This window comes from Electrona antarctica (genome assembly GCF_951216825.1).
Source record: "Electrona antarctica genome assembly, chromosome: 13".
NCBI classification, from domain to species: Eukaryota; Metazoa; Chordata; class Actinopteri; order Myctophiformes; family Myctophidae; genus Electrona; species Electrona antarctica.
In genome coordinates this window covers 46,290,645-46,305,148 of record NC_136794.1, presented here as the reverse complement: position 1 = coordinate 46,305,148, position 14,504 = coordinate 46,290,645, and the positions used below count along the sequence as shown (strand labels likewise).

At 43.2% G+C, this 14,504-nt stretch overlaps 1 long non-coding RNA gene across 1 annotated transcript; it reads right to left on the bottom strand.

Moving 5' to 3' along the window:
• Positions 1–2,347: 2,347 nt before the first annotated feature.
• Positions 2,348–4,922, bottom strand: LOC306935386. The gene is made up of 3 exons (XR_013791386.1): positions 4,852–4,922; positions 4,669–4,737; positions 2,348–3,167 (listed from the first exon to the last, which is right to left on the bottom strand). It is a non-coding gene; the product is annotated as an uncharacterized lncRNA (long non-coding RNA).
• Positions 4,923–14,504: the final 9,582 nt, after the last annotated feature.

The window sequence follows — 14,504 nt, the reverse complement described above, 5'->3', positions numbered from 1 at the left end:
TCGTTCCCTCCTCGAACTAATCCACTCTCTGGACAAACGTATGTGTGAAGAATCCCCCGGGGGTGAAGCCAAGGATACTAACTTCTCTTCACGGTGGTGGTGTGGCTCCTCCAGACAGTCCTCCTGAACCTGCAGCTTCCACTGTGTGGGTCTTTTTTTTTCTTTAATTTAATATGCTATATATTTCAACTTGTGATCTGCTGCTGGAACGTGTATGGACGCGTCTCTCCCATCCGCTCGCTCTGTGAACACTTTGAATGGAGGACTAGACTGATGTGGGACGGGTGGGAGGGAGGGAGGGAGTGGCTGAAGAGAAGCGGCGTCCCCCCTAATCACCTCCTGCTAGCGGGAGGAGGAGGAGGAGGGAGGCGGATTAAAGTTCTTCCATTGATGCTCCCTCACTCACACTGAACTGAACTCCATGCCTGCAGCCTGCAGTAGCAGAACGCCCCAGACACAGCGCAACACCTCCCTCTTGTGGCGCGTTAGAGAATGCAAGCAAACGGCTGGCCGGCTTTAAATGCATGCATGCAGCAGTAGTAGCAGCCCGCCCCAGACACAACGCAACACCTCCCTCTTGTGGGCGCGTTAGAGAACGCAAGCAAACGGCTGGCCGGCTTTAAAGGGACACTTCACCCTTTTTATTTTGCAAAAACATATATGTTATGACCTTTAGAAGATTTAGAACACTTTCTGGGGTCTGTGTGTGTGTGTGTGTGTGTGTGTGTGTGTGTGTGTGTGTGTGTGTGTGTGTGTGTGTGTGTGTGTGTGTGTGTGTGTGTGTGTGGCCCCCAGCCAATTAAGACCCAGCCGGGCCGCAACAGCCCTGCCAATCAGGCTCAGCCCCATTGGCACGGTTGCGCGTTGGTCTGGCGAGTGGGAGCCCCGGGTTCAATCCCTGACTCCTGACTTCTATTTATGACTCAACGATTCAATCTGGACACTCACAATGAATATCAACATCTTAAAACCAAAATGTTGAATTGTACATGGCCTGTGCATTTTTGTACATACCCGTTTTACCTAAAGAATAAAACAGTTTATTTTTCCATTCCATATTTGTGGATATGGTCCATCTATCTATAACTATAAATAGTCCTTGGGCTAGAGGCCTATTTCTGGGATATCGGTACCACTAAAAGGGACAAAGGTTGCATATAATTTTTGTATTGCTACATGTCTGTAGTTTTGGAAATGATATGATAGCAATCTCAAAAACGTTGTTTTCAGCCCTTATATCTGGTACCTGATGAAAGAAATTGGTACATAAAGTGAATGGCATAACTGAAATGAAATGAAATGAAATGATTACTATATTTACCCAGGGTATCTGGGCTAAGCTCAAGAACTTGTTTCCAGCCAGGCCCTGCTCATAGAACATTTCATCGTAGTGGTTCAATGGCTTGTTCAAGGGCACTTCAGCGGTGGTAATTTTAACGTGTCGGACCGCTGATTCGAACTGGCGACCTTCCGGTATCAAGACTGCTCTGCAATCCGTTCGGCCACCGCTGCCACCATTGCCAACTTGGCAACTAATGGGCCGATTTGGATGATTACACACATGGCTACCTTGGTTCCATGATGGGAGGTACTGATGTGTTCAGATTACTGCTGCACTATAGCGCTGAAAATCTCAGTCTAATAGAAAACATATTTTATTACCTAATCTCTCTCTCTCTCTGTACCTCCCTCTCTCCTGAATGGTGCTGTGAATGGAACTGGTTTCATGGGCACACCAGGAGAAAAGAAAAATTCAGTTCAATTAAAAATAAACAATTTATTATTCTTTATTTACCCAGGGAAGTAGCTGAGCACAGGTGCTCATTTTCAGCAACGCCCTGCACATAGAAACACACACACACACACACACACACACACACACACACACACACACACACACACACACACACACACACACGTCACACACACACACACACACACACACACACAAAAACCTGGGAGCTGACCAGTACAACCACAGTCTTATACTGTTGGCCACTAAGCAGCTCCAGGGGGAGCAGTTGGGGGTTCAGTGCCTTGCTCAAGGGCACTTCAGCGGTGTTGGGTGAGTGATGACAATCACTTCCCCACCCATATTTGTCCTGCCCGCCCGGGGAATCGAACCGGCAACCTTTCGGCAACAAGGGCGCTCCTCTAACCCTGCCCCAACAAATAAATAAAGGCATGACATGAAAACCACATAATCTCTCTCTCTCTCTCTCTCTCTCTCCTGCAGTATCGTTTCATGTGCTGTCTTGTATTCTATAATACAACAATGAAAACACAATGACACGACAAACACAATCTACTGTAAAATACATTTTAACTTTAATACATTATAGGCAGGGCATAGCATCAGGATTTCCAAAAATATATTGATCTCAGGTGCCATTCGTAGCCAGTGGTGGAAAGAGTCTTCTGATGTTTTACTTTTAAGTAAAAGTAGAAATACAACAATAGAGCACTACTCTGTTACAAAGCTTTGCTTTAGTAAAAGTAGAAAAGTATTGCCATTACAATTATAGGTAGGCTACAGTAAAAAGGAAACGCAAACACTTAAAAAAGAGGCTCACAATGCGTTGTGGACCGGCTCTTTTCGAGTACAAAACTTAAATTTAGGGTTTAATTGGTTGATGCATGTTGTGTAATAATAATCTAAATCTTGTTACTAAAGTTTCCAAATAATAATTGTAGTACAGTAAAAAAAAAAAAAAAAAAAAAAAGTAAAGGAAAAGCAATTGTTACTTTCCACTGGTGTTGGTAGTATTCCTTCTGTACTGTGACTGTCCATATATATGGGCTTCGTTCCCTAGGCCTACAGCAGTTCTTCTGTACTGTGAGTGTCCATATATATGGGCTTCGTTCCCTAGGCCTACAGCAGTTCTTCTGTACTGTGAGTGTCCATATATATGGGCTTCGTTCCCTAGGCCTACAGCAGTTCTTCTGTACTGTGAGTGTCCATATATATGGGCTTCGTTCCCTAGGCCTACAGCAGTTCACATTCTGCTGTAGCTACGAAGAGAACACACTCTACTCTCCACAGTCACCACAGTCACCATCGCCACCCCGCTCTGAGAAGCATTCGAAGCACGCCATGCATATGTCGCAAAATCCCTCCACTGCAGCCTCTGATGGGCCGTCCCCCGCTGGGCGCCGGCGGTTGTCACCTAAAGATATACAACATACCAGGGGTCATCAACATGTACAATAACATACCAGGGGTCAGGGGTCATCAACATGTACAATAACATACCAGGGGTCAGGGGTCATCAACATGTACAATAACATACCAGGGGTCAGGGTCAACATGTACGTACACGGACAAACGTGTCCGTGGGAAGATTTGTCTGTCTGTGGCCCATTTTTATTTATTTTAATTCAGATGGTTTAGTCTTATTTGCCTGTCATTAGCTACACAAATTATATTTACTAACTAGAACTGCACGCTGTCGAGTTCCTACTTGCTTGTTGCACACAAGTAGGCCATAAATGGCCTACTAGTGCGCAAGCAGAGCACGCAAGTACTGTCGACCGCTACAAACTGTCAAATCTCAGCTTCTCTGTGAAAGAACGTTTGAAATATTGCCTCTATATTAAATAAATAAATATTGCCTGTATATGTAATTTGTAAGTTGATTAGCGGTATATTGTGGTTACTTTGCGTATGCCCCGTTTGATGCGTATGTATCGTAGCAGCATATGACGTCAGGGTATAACTGGTATAACTAGCTCTCAATGATGACGTAATAAAGATGTGGATTAAAGGACCCAATGCCCGGGTGTAATTGGTTTTTGATGGTGACGTAATGACGATATGTTTTAGTGTCGGGAGGATTAAAGGTAATGCCCCTATGTATACATGTATGTAATCCGACACCACTGCCATATCAAGCACAAGTAGTCATTACGTCATACGCTGGCACGGCGCATACACATCAAACGGCGACATACGCATCGAAGCACTGGACGAAAACTATTACTTGCGCGCTCTACTTGCGCAAGTAATTAAGATTGCACTTTTATATTATGATGTATTATTACATCATAATAAAATTTCCTAGTCCTAACCTCAAGTAACACTGTCCGCTGAAAAGCAAGCAGTCTCTATAATAACCATATGACCTAATATGCACCCACTCACCTCTTGCAACTAAATGGCCTTTTGCTTGTGTAACGTGCAATGGAAGTACTAACTGTACTGATCATTAGACCCAATTATTGAAATCCCAAATGCCACATTGAATGCCTTGTCTTAATGTAAAATCATTGTAAAATGTGTAGCACATTGGCATAGTCATACACACTATGGCACATTAGGAGTTCATTATGTATTTCTAGTAAAATTATTTATCACTTATTTTGTAATGTCTGTGGCAAAAATTAAATATTGATGAAAATGTCCAACAGAAGCTGCCATGGTGATGATTTGGCTGGCAAATGTATTATTGTTTTATTTTTTTGTTGCATTGGATCTCAATAGTAATTGTCACTCCCTCTGACATGAATGGGAGACGAAGGCAGTAGTAGCACGTACTGGAAGTTTTATTCGTTCAAAAACCTACGTCAAAACTGACGAAACACAAAACCAAACAATAATCAATGATCAAATAATAATAAACAACAAATAAAGCATATAAACTAAAGAAAAGAAACATGAACAAGATTTACCTTACTGACTGCATGTCATAACTCAGAGGGAATGAATGAATGTGAAGGAACATGACCAAACAACCAGGACTGAAAGGAAAAACAATAAACAAACCGATCAATAAAACTCATACTGGAATATACCATAGACACTGAAATGTTGACAAACTTGGCATGACATGGGGAAGAAACAACAAAACAAACCTTAAGTAGCAACACGCTCTTTGAAACAAACAAAGCTCACGTCCGCTTTGACGTGGAGACGGAAGCTGGACTGACTGTGAAAGCTGTCAAGCCACTCTACACCATATATGGTCACATAAACGGAAATGACGTCACTGAAATTGAACCTCCACCCAATAACCGTCCAAAAGTGTAGAAATAAAATATACATAAACAGAACTGACACATTATAACAAACAAATACCAAACCAAATAACAAAATAACGAAATCATAATTGTGGCAGCAAAAGTAATGATAATAATAATACATCATAATAAAAAAATCACACCCATGTGAAGTAAGTGGTGCAACTCTGTGTGTGGGCCCCCAAACAGAAAAGTCAGATCTGATTGTATTAAACGTTAAACTCACCAACATTGCAGCTGTATGGAAAGCTTGAATTGTCCTCTTTCAATCTGTGGGCGGCAAGAGCTGGATTGTGGTCAGCTATTTATTTCATGCTACGCGTCTGCACGATCCCTGCTGATCCAAGTGAGAATGCCCGCATCACTCGCTCCCCATCTGAGACGGCCTTAAACACTTCACCCTTTTTGCAAAAAAATATATGTTAATGGGGGTCTGTGTGTGTGTAATATGTGGTTTTAGATATTTTAGATTTTAGCAGTGAGCCCAGTGTCTGACACTGGGCTCACTTCCTTCCTGGACTACAATTCCCATAATGCTTTGGTGCACTGCTCCTCCTTGTGGATAGGGGGAGGGCTGTTTTACTGAGACACAGGCCCGGTTCTTCCTACAGGCCGACGAAGCAGCGGCTTCGAGCGCCATGGGGGAGGGGCGCCAAAAAAAAAAAAAAAAAAAAAAAACATATATATTTTTTTTTTTACTCTGTCCCAACTCTGTCTGCCTAGTGTCCCCCCAGTGCCCCCCCAGTGCCTCCCCAGTGCCTCCCCAGTACCTCCCCAGTGTCTCCCCAGTGCCAGTGTCCCGCCAGTGCCTCCACAGAGCCTCCCCAGTGCCTCCACAGTGTCCCCAATGGACCCCCAGTGCCTCCACAGTGTCCCCACTGTCCCCCCAGTGCCTCCACAGTGTCTCCTCAATTTTTGGGATAGAGTAAAAAAAAAAAAAAAAACGAAGTTTCCGTTTCTCCTTTATATGTTGCATCACCTTCTAGCTTCTACCCCTAGACAATGAGTTTTGTAACACTAACACATAAGTGTAACTGAGCGATTCCTGTTCAATAAACCTGACCAGAATTATCGACTAAAGAACCTCTCTGCCTTGACTCACTTCTTCATCGTCACGCGTCTGAAAACAGATTCAGCTGGCCAGATACGACAATACACAAATAAGTTGGTGTCCAAAAATGTAGTTACTGCACTTCGGCTTTCTAAGGCAGTATACCGATGGTCTGTTACTCACTCAATCTCGCACATAACACACTGAACTAGCTGTAACGATAAGATCAGATGAGAATAAGTGGCAGACACCATTGATGTGTGGCCCTAGCTGAACGCCAGTATGAGGCCCCTGGCAGCAGATCAAGCACAGGGCATGATGGGGGGAGAGGTAGTGATTTGAGTCAATGGCATGCAGATTACCTACTGTGTGCCCGTGGCATTACTACACACATGGCTACCGTGGCATTACTACACACATGGCTACCATGGTTCCATGATGGGAGGTACTGATGTGTTCAGATTACTGCTGCACTATAGAGCGTCGCAGTCCCGCTTCCTACCCTGGACCAGGAAATGAAACCCAATGCATTATTCTCATAGACATTTCTTAAAGTATTTATTTAAAGACGGTTACGCCGCGGACAAAGCCAACTCGAGTCGTGACAACTCATGACAACACAAACAATATTTTGGACCAAACAAATAATTAGAAAGAAGAAAAAAACGGCAGGTTACAACACTTTTTTTGTTGTTTTTCTTCTTTGTAATTATTTGTTTGGTCCAAAATATTGTTTGTGTTGTCATGAGTTGTCACGACTCGAGTTGGCTTTGTCCGCTGCGTAACCGTCTTTAAATAAATACTTTAAGAAATGTCTATGAGAATAATGCATTGGGTTTCATTTCCTGGTCCAGGGTAGGAGGCGGGACTGCGACGCTCTATAGCGCTGAAACATATTGTATTACCTAATCTCTCTCTCTCTCTCTCTGTACCTCCCCCTCTCCTGAATGGTGCTGTGAATGGAACTGGTTTCATGGGCACATCAGGAGAAATTAAAAATAAACAAATAAATAATAAAGGCATGACGTGAAAACCACAGTGTATACAATAAGTATCTTATTACATAATATCTCTCTCTCTCTCTCTCTCTCTCTCTCTCTCTCTCTCTCTCTCTCTCTCTCTCTCTCTCTCTCTCTCTCTCTCTCTCTCTCTCTCGCGCAGTATCGTTTCATGTGCTGTCTTGTATTCTATAATACAACAATGGAAACACAATGACACGACAAACACAATCTACTGTAAAATACATTTTAACTTTAATACATTATAGGCAGGGCATAGCATAAGGATTTCCAAACATATATTGATCTCAATCATTTTAAGCCTAGAATCAAGCCATTCAGGATCCTGTTGTGTGTTTTTTTTAACCAATACCACATTGTAGAAATACTATTTCAAATGTTATAGGCTACAAAAGTAGCACTAACATATACCTTCATTCAATCAATCAGTGTCATCTCCCATCAGTAGTCTGAGAACACCGTCAGTCAGAGGCTCATTTCACAGTGCTCCCCCACTGAGCAATAGCCGGCTATTAGACGTGTGTCTAAAAATGAGATAAAAAACGTCTAAAAGTTTTTTTAGACGTCTATTCTAAGATTAGACGTTGATTAGCGTTTGTTTAAACGTCTATATATAGACGTGTAAACAACCGCTAATCAACGGTAGAAATGACAATAGAGCACTACTCTATTGCTTTAGTAAAAGTAGAAAAGTATTGCCATTAAAATTATAGGTAGGCTACAGTAAAAAGGAAACACAAACACTTTAAAACTTTAAAAAAAAAAGGCAGATCTACAAGCTCACAACACGTTGTGGACCGGCTCTTTTCCAGTACAAAACTTAAATTTAGGGTTTAATTGGTTGATGCATGTTGTGTAATAATAATCTAAATCTTGTTACTAAAGTTTCCAAATAATAATTGTAGTACAGTAAAAAAAAAAAAAAAAAAAAAAGTAAAGGAAATACTCAAGTACAAAATTGTAATCAAGCAGAGCAATTGTTACTTTCCACTGGCGTTGGTAGTATTCCTTCTGTACTGTGAGTGTCCATATATATGGGCTTCGTTCCCTAGGCCTACAGCAGTTCTTCTGTACTGTGAGTGTCCATATATATGGGCTTCGTTCCCTAGGCCTACAGCAGTTCACATTATTCTGTAGCTACAAAGAGAACACACTCTACTCTCCACAGTCACCAGTCACCACAGTCACCACAGTCTCCACAGTCCCCACAGTCTCCACAGAGACCACAGTCCCCACAGTCTCCACAGTCTCCACAGTCCCCACAGTCTCCACAGTCCCCACAGTCACCACAGAGACCACAGTCCCCACAGTCACCACAGAGACCACAGTCCCCACAGTCTCCACAGTCCCCACAGTCACCACAGAGACCACAGTCCCCACAGTCACCACAGAGACCACAGTCCCCACAGTCACCACAGAGACCACAGTCCCCACAGTCACCACAGAGACCACAGTCCCCACAGTCACCACAGAGACCACAGAGACCACAGTCCCCACAGTCACCACAGAGACCACAGTCCCCACAGTCACCACAGAGACCACAGTCCCCACAGTCACCACAGAGACCACAGTCCCCACAGTCACCACAGAGACCACAGTCCCCACAGTCACCACAGAGACCACAGTCCCCACAGTCACCACAGAGACCACAGTCACCACAGAGACCACAGTCCCCACAGTCACCACAGTCTCCACAGTATCCAGTCTCAGTCACCACAGTCTCCACAGTCACCAGTCCCCAGTCACCAGTCTCCACAGTCTCCAGTCTCAGTCACCACAGTCTCCACAGTCACCAGTCCCCAGTCACCAGTCTCCACAGTCTCCAGTCTCAGTCACCACAGTCTCCACAGTCACCAGTCCCCAGTCACCAGTCTCCACAGTCTCCAGTCTCAGTCCCCACAGTCACCACAGTCTCCACAGTCTCAGTCACCACAGTCTCCACAGTCTCAGTCACCACAGTCTCCACAGTCTCAGTCACCACAGTCTCCACAGTCTCAGTCTCCACAGTCTCAGTCACCACAGTCACCACAGTCTCCACAGTCTCAGTCACCACAGTCTCCACAGTCACCAGTCTCCACAGTCTCAGTCACCACAGTCTCCACAGTCACCAGTCCCCACAGAGACCACAGAGACAACAGTCACAACAGTCACCACAGATACCACAGAGACAACAGTCACAACAGTCACCACAGATACCACAGAGACCACAGAGACCACAGTCACCATCACAAATTTTAAAGCAGCATAGGAAGCACTTCAAGCACCGCTTGAACGCCGTTGGACGCCGGCGGTTGTCACCTAAAAATATGCAATAACATACCAGGGGTCAGGGTCATGATCAACTGTGGCCCATTTTTATTTATTTGTAAAGGCACTAAATATTCTCGATCTAATGTTTTTATTCAAAGTGTCGGGATGCCATGCTAATTGATACGGTATATGTTGCAGGTGATTTGTGGTGTACATGGTACCATGTTGATTGCATCAGGTGATGACAAGACAGCTGGAAGTAATGTTTGATAATAGCTACTGGTACTGTACCTTAATTCCCTGAAAATAGCTAAATGTGTGTTCAATCCTTTGTTGGAGAAACCTTTTTTTTAAAGAACATTATTAACATTAAAAGGTCAACAGGACCACAGTGGATAATGGTGCAGGACAAGATCAAAAACAGATCTGTTCAGAAGGATCTACATAAAAGAAAAGGAGGGCAGAACTGGACAAGTAAAGCTTGCTGAAAAAGATTTTCACCGTTGATAATATCAGCACTAATATTCCTCTGCACCTAAATGGCCTTTTTCTTGTGTAACGTGCAATGGAAGTACTAACTGTACGGATTATTAGACCCAATTGAACACTTTATTACACATTATTAGTTGTAGGTTGTTTTTCCAACAGAATACCACATGAAGCAGTTCATTCAATCAATGCCAACATGATACCCAGACATGTTGTACATACTGTGACAATGTATAGTAGTTAGTTATCCTCTCACAGGGCAAAAAGCCCCATGCTGTCACACCAGGCCAAACATATCCTCAGGAAGTATTGAAATACCTCAGGAAGTATTTAGAAACGGACATACATCCATAGCAACTCAAGTGTTAACCCATTAGTTCCCATATAAATATAAATATAATAATTCTAAAGGCTGTGTTGTCTTCTTTCTCTTTAGGTTAAAAATGGCTATATGACCCCAAGGGTCACCCCAAGGAAAAGCAGAAGTCTCCCAGAAGGGGACGCACAGAAATGATGATTCAGTGGAAACAACCTTTTGCATTGTTAACGTATAAATGGGCGAGGGACAGTTAGGAGAGTGCGCCAGACTTCATGAACTGCCACTCTGTGACTATGTATTGCTGAGAGGGAGAGCATTTTGGACGCCCAGAGATCTCTGTAAACTCATTCTATTATTCAGGCTGTAATATTTTAACTTTATGCAATTTGATTAAAAACATGTTAACCTTAATACTATCTCACTGCACTATTTGTTTGTCGTCATCTCCACCTACCCTAAAATATAAACAGTGTTCTTACAGTATGTTTAGGACATCTTCAGCGGAGAAAAACAAATCACTGTAGCCTAGTTTTATTTAAACATTCCACAATGTAAGAATGGATGCTCATGTATGGCTACAGTAAACATAATGCTGGCACACACACACACACACACACACACACACACACACACACACACACACACACACACACACACACACACACACACACACACACACACACACACACACACACACACACACACACACACACACACACACACACACACACACAAAACCCACGTCATTCTTGACTTTAACTTTACCTTCAGGTGGATCGGATGAACAAGTGCAACCCATCTTAACGTGAAGCAGTTGTCAAGGCACAGCTGGTGGTGAATGTGAAAATGTGGCAGGACAGCAGCAGTGTAGTAGCCTGAGTGGTGGTCTGGTGGTGCCACTTTTACTTCTACAAAATTAGAGGAAACAGGACAGTTTCAGTTCCTCATTTAGGCCCATGGGTTCCAATGTGTTAAGAGTGTATCCAATGTCTCCACCTCGTGAGGAGGTGGAGATCTTTTCTATACCCAAGCGTAATGATGCTGCGGAGCCATGGTTGGCTTGTATGTAGTGCCTAGCCATGGCATATTCTAAATTACCAGTGCGTATTGCAGTTTTGTGTTCCACAATTCAGATTTTTAGAGGTCGTTTGGTTTGGCCGACATAAGCCAAACCACATGGGCATTTCAATAATTATACCACATGACTGTGTAGAGTTACAATAATTGATGAAGGATTTAATTCTGAACCTTTTACCAGTGCGGGGATGTGTGTATGTGTGTGTGTGTGTGTGGGGGGGGGGGGGGGGGGGGGTCAGATCAGAGTGCACCAGGCTACGACTGCGTCTGAAACAGATAAGGAGGGTCAATACAGGTATTGGACATGTGTGGGTCACTTGCCAATGTTTTAAAATTATGTTTTTAATAGAGCCTGCTGCTGGTGTATATTGAGTGGAGAAACAGAGTCTGTTAGATGACTTCTTAGGTTCCTTTTGTAAAAGGGTCTCACGGTCAGTCAGTCAATGTCTGTTGTGGCATAACCTCTCTCTAGAAAACGATTAGTGAGCTCTGTAGCTTTGTTTACAAAGTCTGGGATAGAGCTACAGTTTCTCCTAAAACGTAGGAATTGGCCTACAGGGATGTTGCTTGTGAGCCGTTTAGGGTGTTTACTGTCGGCTTTAAGGAGGGTGTTCCTACTGAGGGGTTTTCTGTAGATGGTGGTTTCTAGTTTCCCATCTTCCCCTTTGAAGATGGTGAGGTCTAGAAAATGTATTTGATTGAGATCATGTTCCATAGTGAACGACAGGTGGTGGAATTGGCATATGTAAAGAAGAGATTTAATTAATCTTGGCTACCTGTCCAAATAAGCAGAATATCATCTATATACCTACGCCATAATGCAATTTTAGAGTGGAAAATGTTATTCTGGGTGTAGCTGTACAGGTTCAAGAATGTCCACGCATCATACAGATGTCTGATATTGGTTTTATTTGTCATGCGACTTTCAACATTTTGTCCATACACAAGGAAGCAGAGTCCTCTAGTTAGTGAGAGTCCACACATGTGCGTCCAACTTATAAACAAAGTCTGCAGTTCCACATTACAGCAATACACAACACATCACGATCAAAAGGAACACATAATAAAGAATATATGTACCGTGTGCTCCTTTGAAACACATTACTTATCGTCTCTCTCTGACATTCCCAAAAATACAAGAACTCCAGGAACTTCAACCCTTGACCCTTACTGACAGGTGACGTCATGGGGGTTCAAATTTTCCCGACCCCCACCCCGTTTCTGGGGGGGTCATCTATTTGGGACCTCGCAGAACAGTATGCCAGCCAGTTAATGTCTGATTTTCATAATATTAGAATTGTTTTGTATGTTTTAAAACATTCGGAGTTGATTTCTTAAACTTTTAAAGTGGTCAGAAGAATCTTTTTTGACTTTTGGTAGGGGTGTTTCCTCACCTGGGACCTCCCGGACTGACCCCAGGGCCTATCCCAGTTCTCATTACATTCCTCGCTCTGCTCCTGCTCCAGAATATTGTCAAATTAGATCATAAATGAAGCATAAAAGTATTTGTAGCTGGGCTCTGATATCAAAACAATAGTATTAGCTCTTTCACGCTGGTTGTCATATATAACTTCATCAAGGGACGTGGTTTTGAGAAGGTGCACACACATGAAGAGGCTAATACCCTGATTCCTCATCAAGGGCCTCTGTTGCTAATGGTGCTTTGCGAGACATATGTGTTTGGTCACCCGACACTGATGTTCTCCTGCTGTTACTTGACTTGGTGTCTTGTGAATGCATTGCAGCTCCAACTTCTCTGAAATTTTCTCAAACAATAACCTGCCTTGCACTCCTCTCTGCAAATGCTATGGTGGAGACTGTGTCAACACTATTAGGGAGGACATTCAAGAGTGAGAAGTTGCAATACCTTTATTCCCTGCAGTAACACCTGTCAACCATAATGGTAGAATACTAATAAACTATCAAAGTACTTTACATAAACGCAAGATATTCTAATACTATTCGAAATACTTGCAAATCACATACATGGGTGCAAGAATATGGGCAAAACTAGTCCCGGACCCCCTGTGGAAGACCCCATGTATTAGCTACTACTCATTTTTTAATCAGTGCCCAGCTACAAAAACTTTTAATGCTTAAATTATTATCTAATTTGACATTGTTCTGGAACAGGAGCAGAGCGAGGAATGTAATGAGTACTGAGATGAGTCCGGGGGGTCACGGGTGAAGAAAGACCCCAACCAAAAGTCAGAAAAGATTAATCTGGCTACTTTCAAAGTGTAAGAAATCAACTCAGAATATTTAAAAACCTAGAAAACAACCCTAATATTATGAAAATTGGACATTAATTGTCTGGCGTACTATTATGGGTGGTCCCAAAAGATATAACCCCCCAAATAAGGGGTGGGGGTCGGGAACATTTGAACCCCATCATTTTCTGACAGTTTGGTCCCTATGAAAGCCAAAAAAGCAAAAAAATCACTTTTAGCAAAAAAAATCCTACGGAAATACACCTCGTACCACACTATTATGTGCAAATGCGAAACAGATGGCATGCAGGGCCGTTCAGTGACTTGCGACGAGCCTTCCAAACTTCAACACTTAGAAAAATAATCACTTGCACAGAATTTGACAGAAAGTAGCTCATAACATGTCTACGGGGGATTTTTATGAAAAACCACCTGAGGATAATTCAAGCTTGGACTACAGCTGCAATGTTGTTGGTGAGTTTAACGTCGTTTAAGACAAGCAGATCGCAAACGCAAATTGGATGAATGGGGAGTCAATGGAGAGTATTGCAACTCTAGATTCATCACATTATAAAAAAATCTAGAGTTGCAAATTGCGGCTAGTGTCTAGTCTACCCTACCTTTACAGAGAAAGGGTCAGTGGTGTTCGTTGGGGCGAAGGAGAGCCCCTTTCCAAAGATGTTGTTTTCAGCCTCGGTGAGCGGAAGGTCTGTGAGGTTGATCACGTTTTGTTGCGTGGGGACCCCATGGTGGGGACCGGCGTGTTGGGGGTTCCTCGACCCCCTCCTCGTCTTTTGTTTTTTACTTGGAACGGGCGCTCCAGTACAAGCTCTACAAGCTCACAATCACAACCTTAGAAGGTCTATGGTCAAAGATCGTCTATAAAAAGATGGGCGAAGTTCATTGGAGGCGAAATGGTACACAAAGCCTATTATGGTCTCCTAAAGGCGTGGTTTGCTTCTCCCCGACCCCCCCTCCCCCCCCCCCATGATTCCCATTACCCAAATCAGCCCCATCAACCAAGAGTCTATCCCAATCCGCTCCCTTGCTGACTCAATGAGCTCTCACTGACT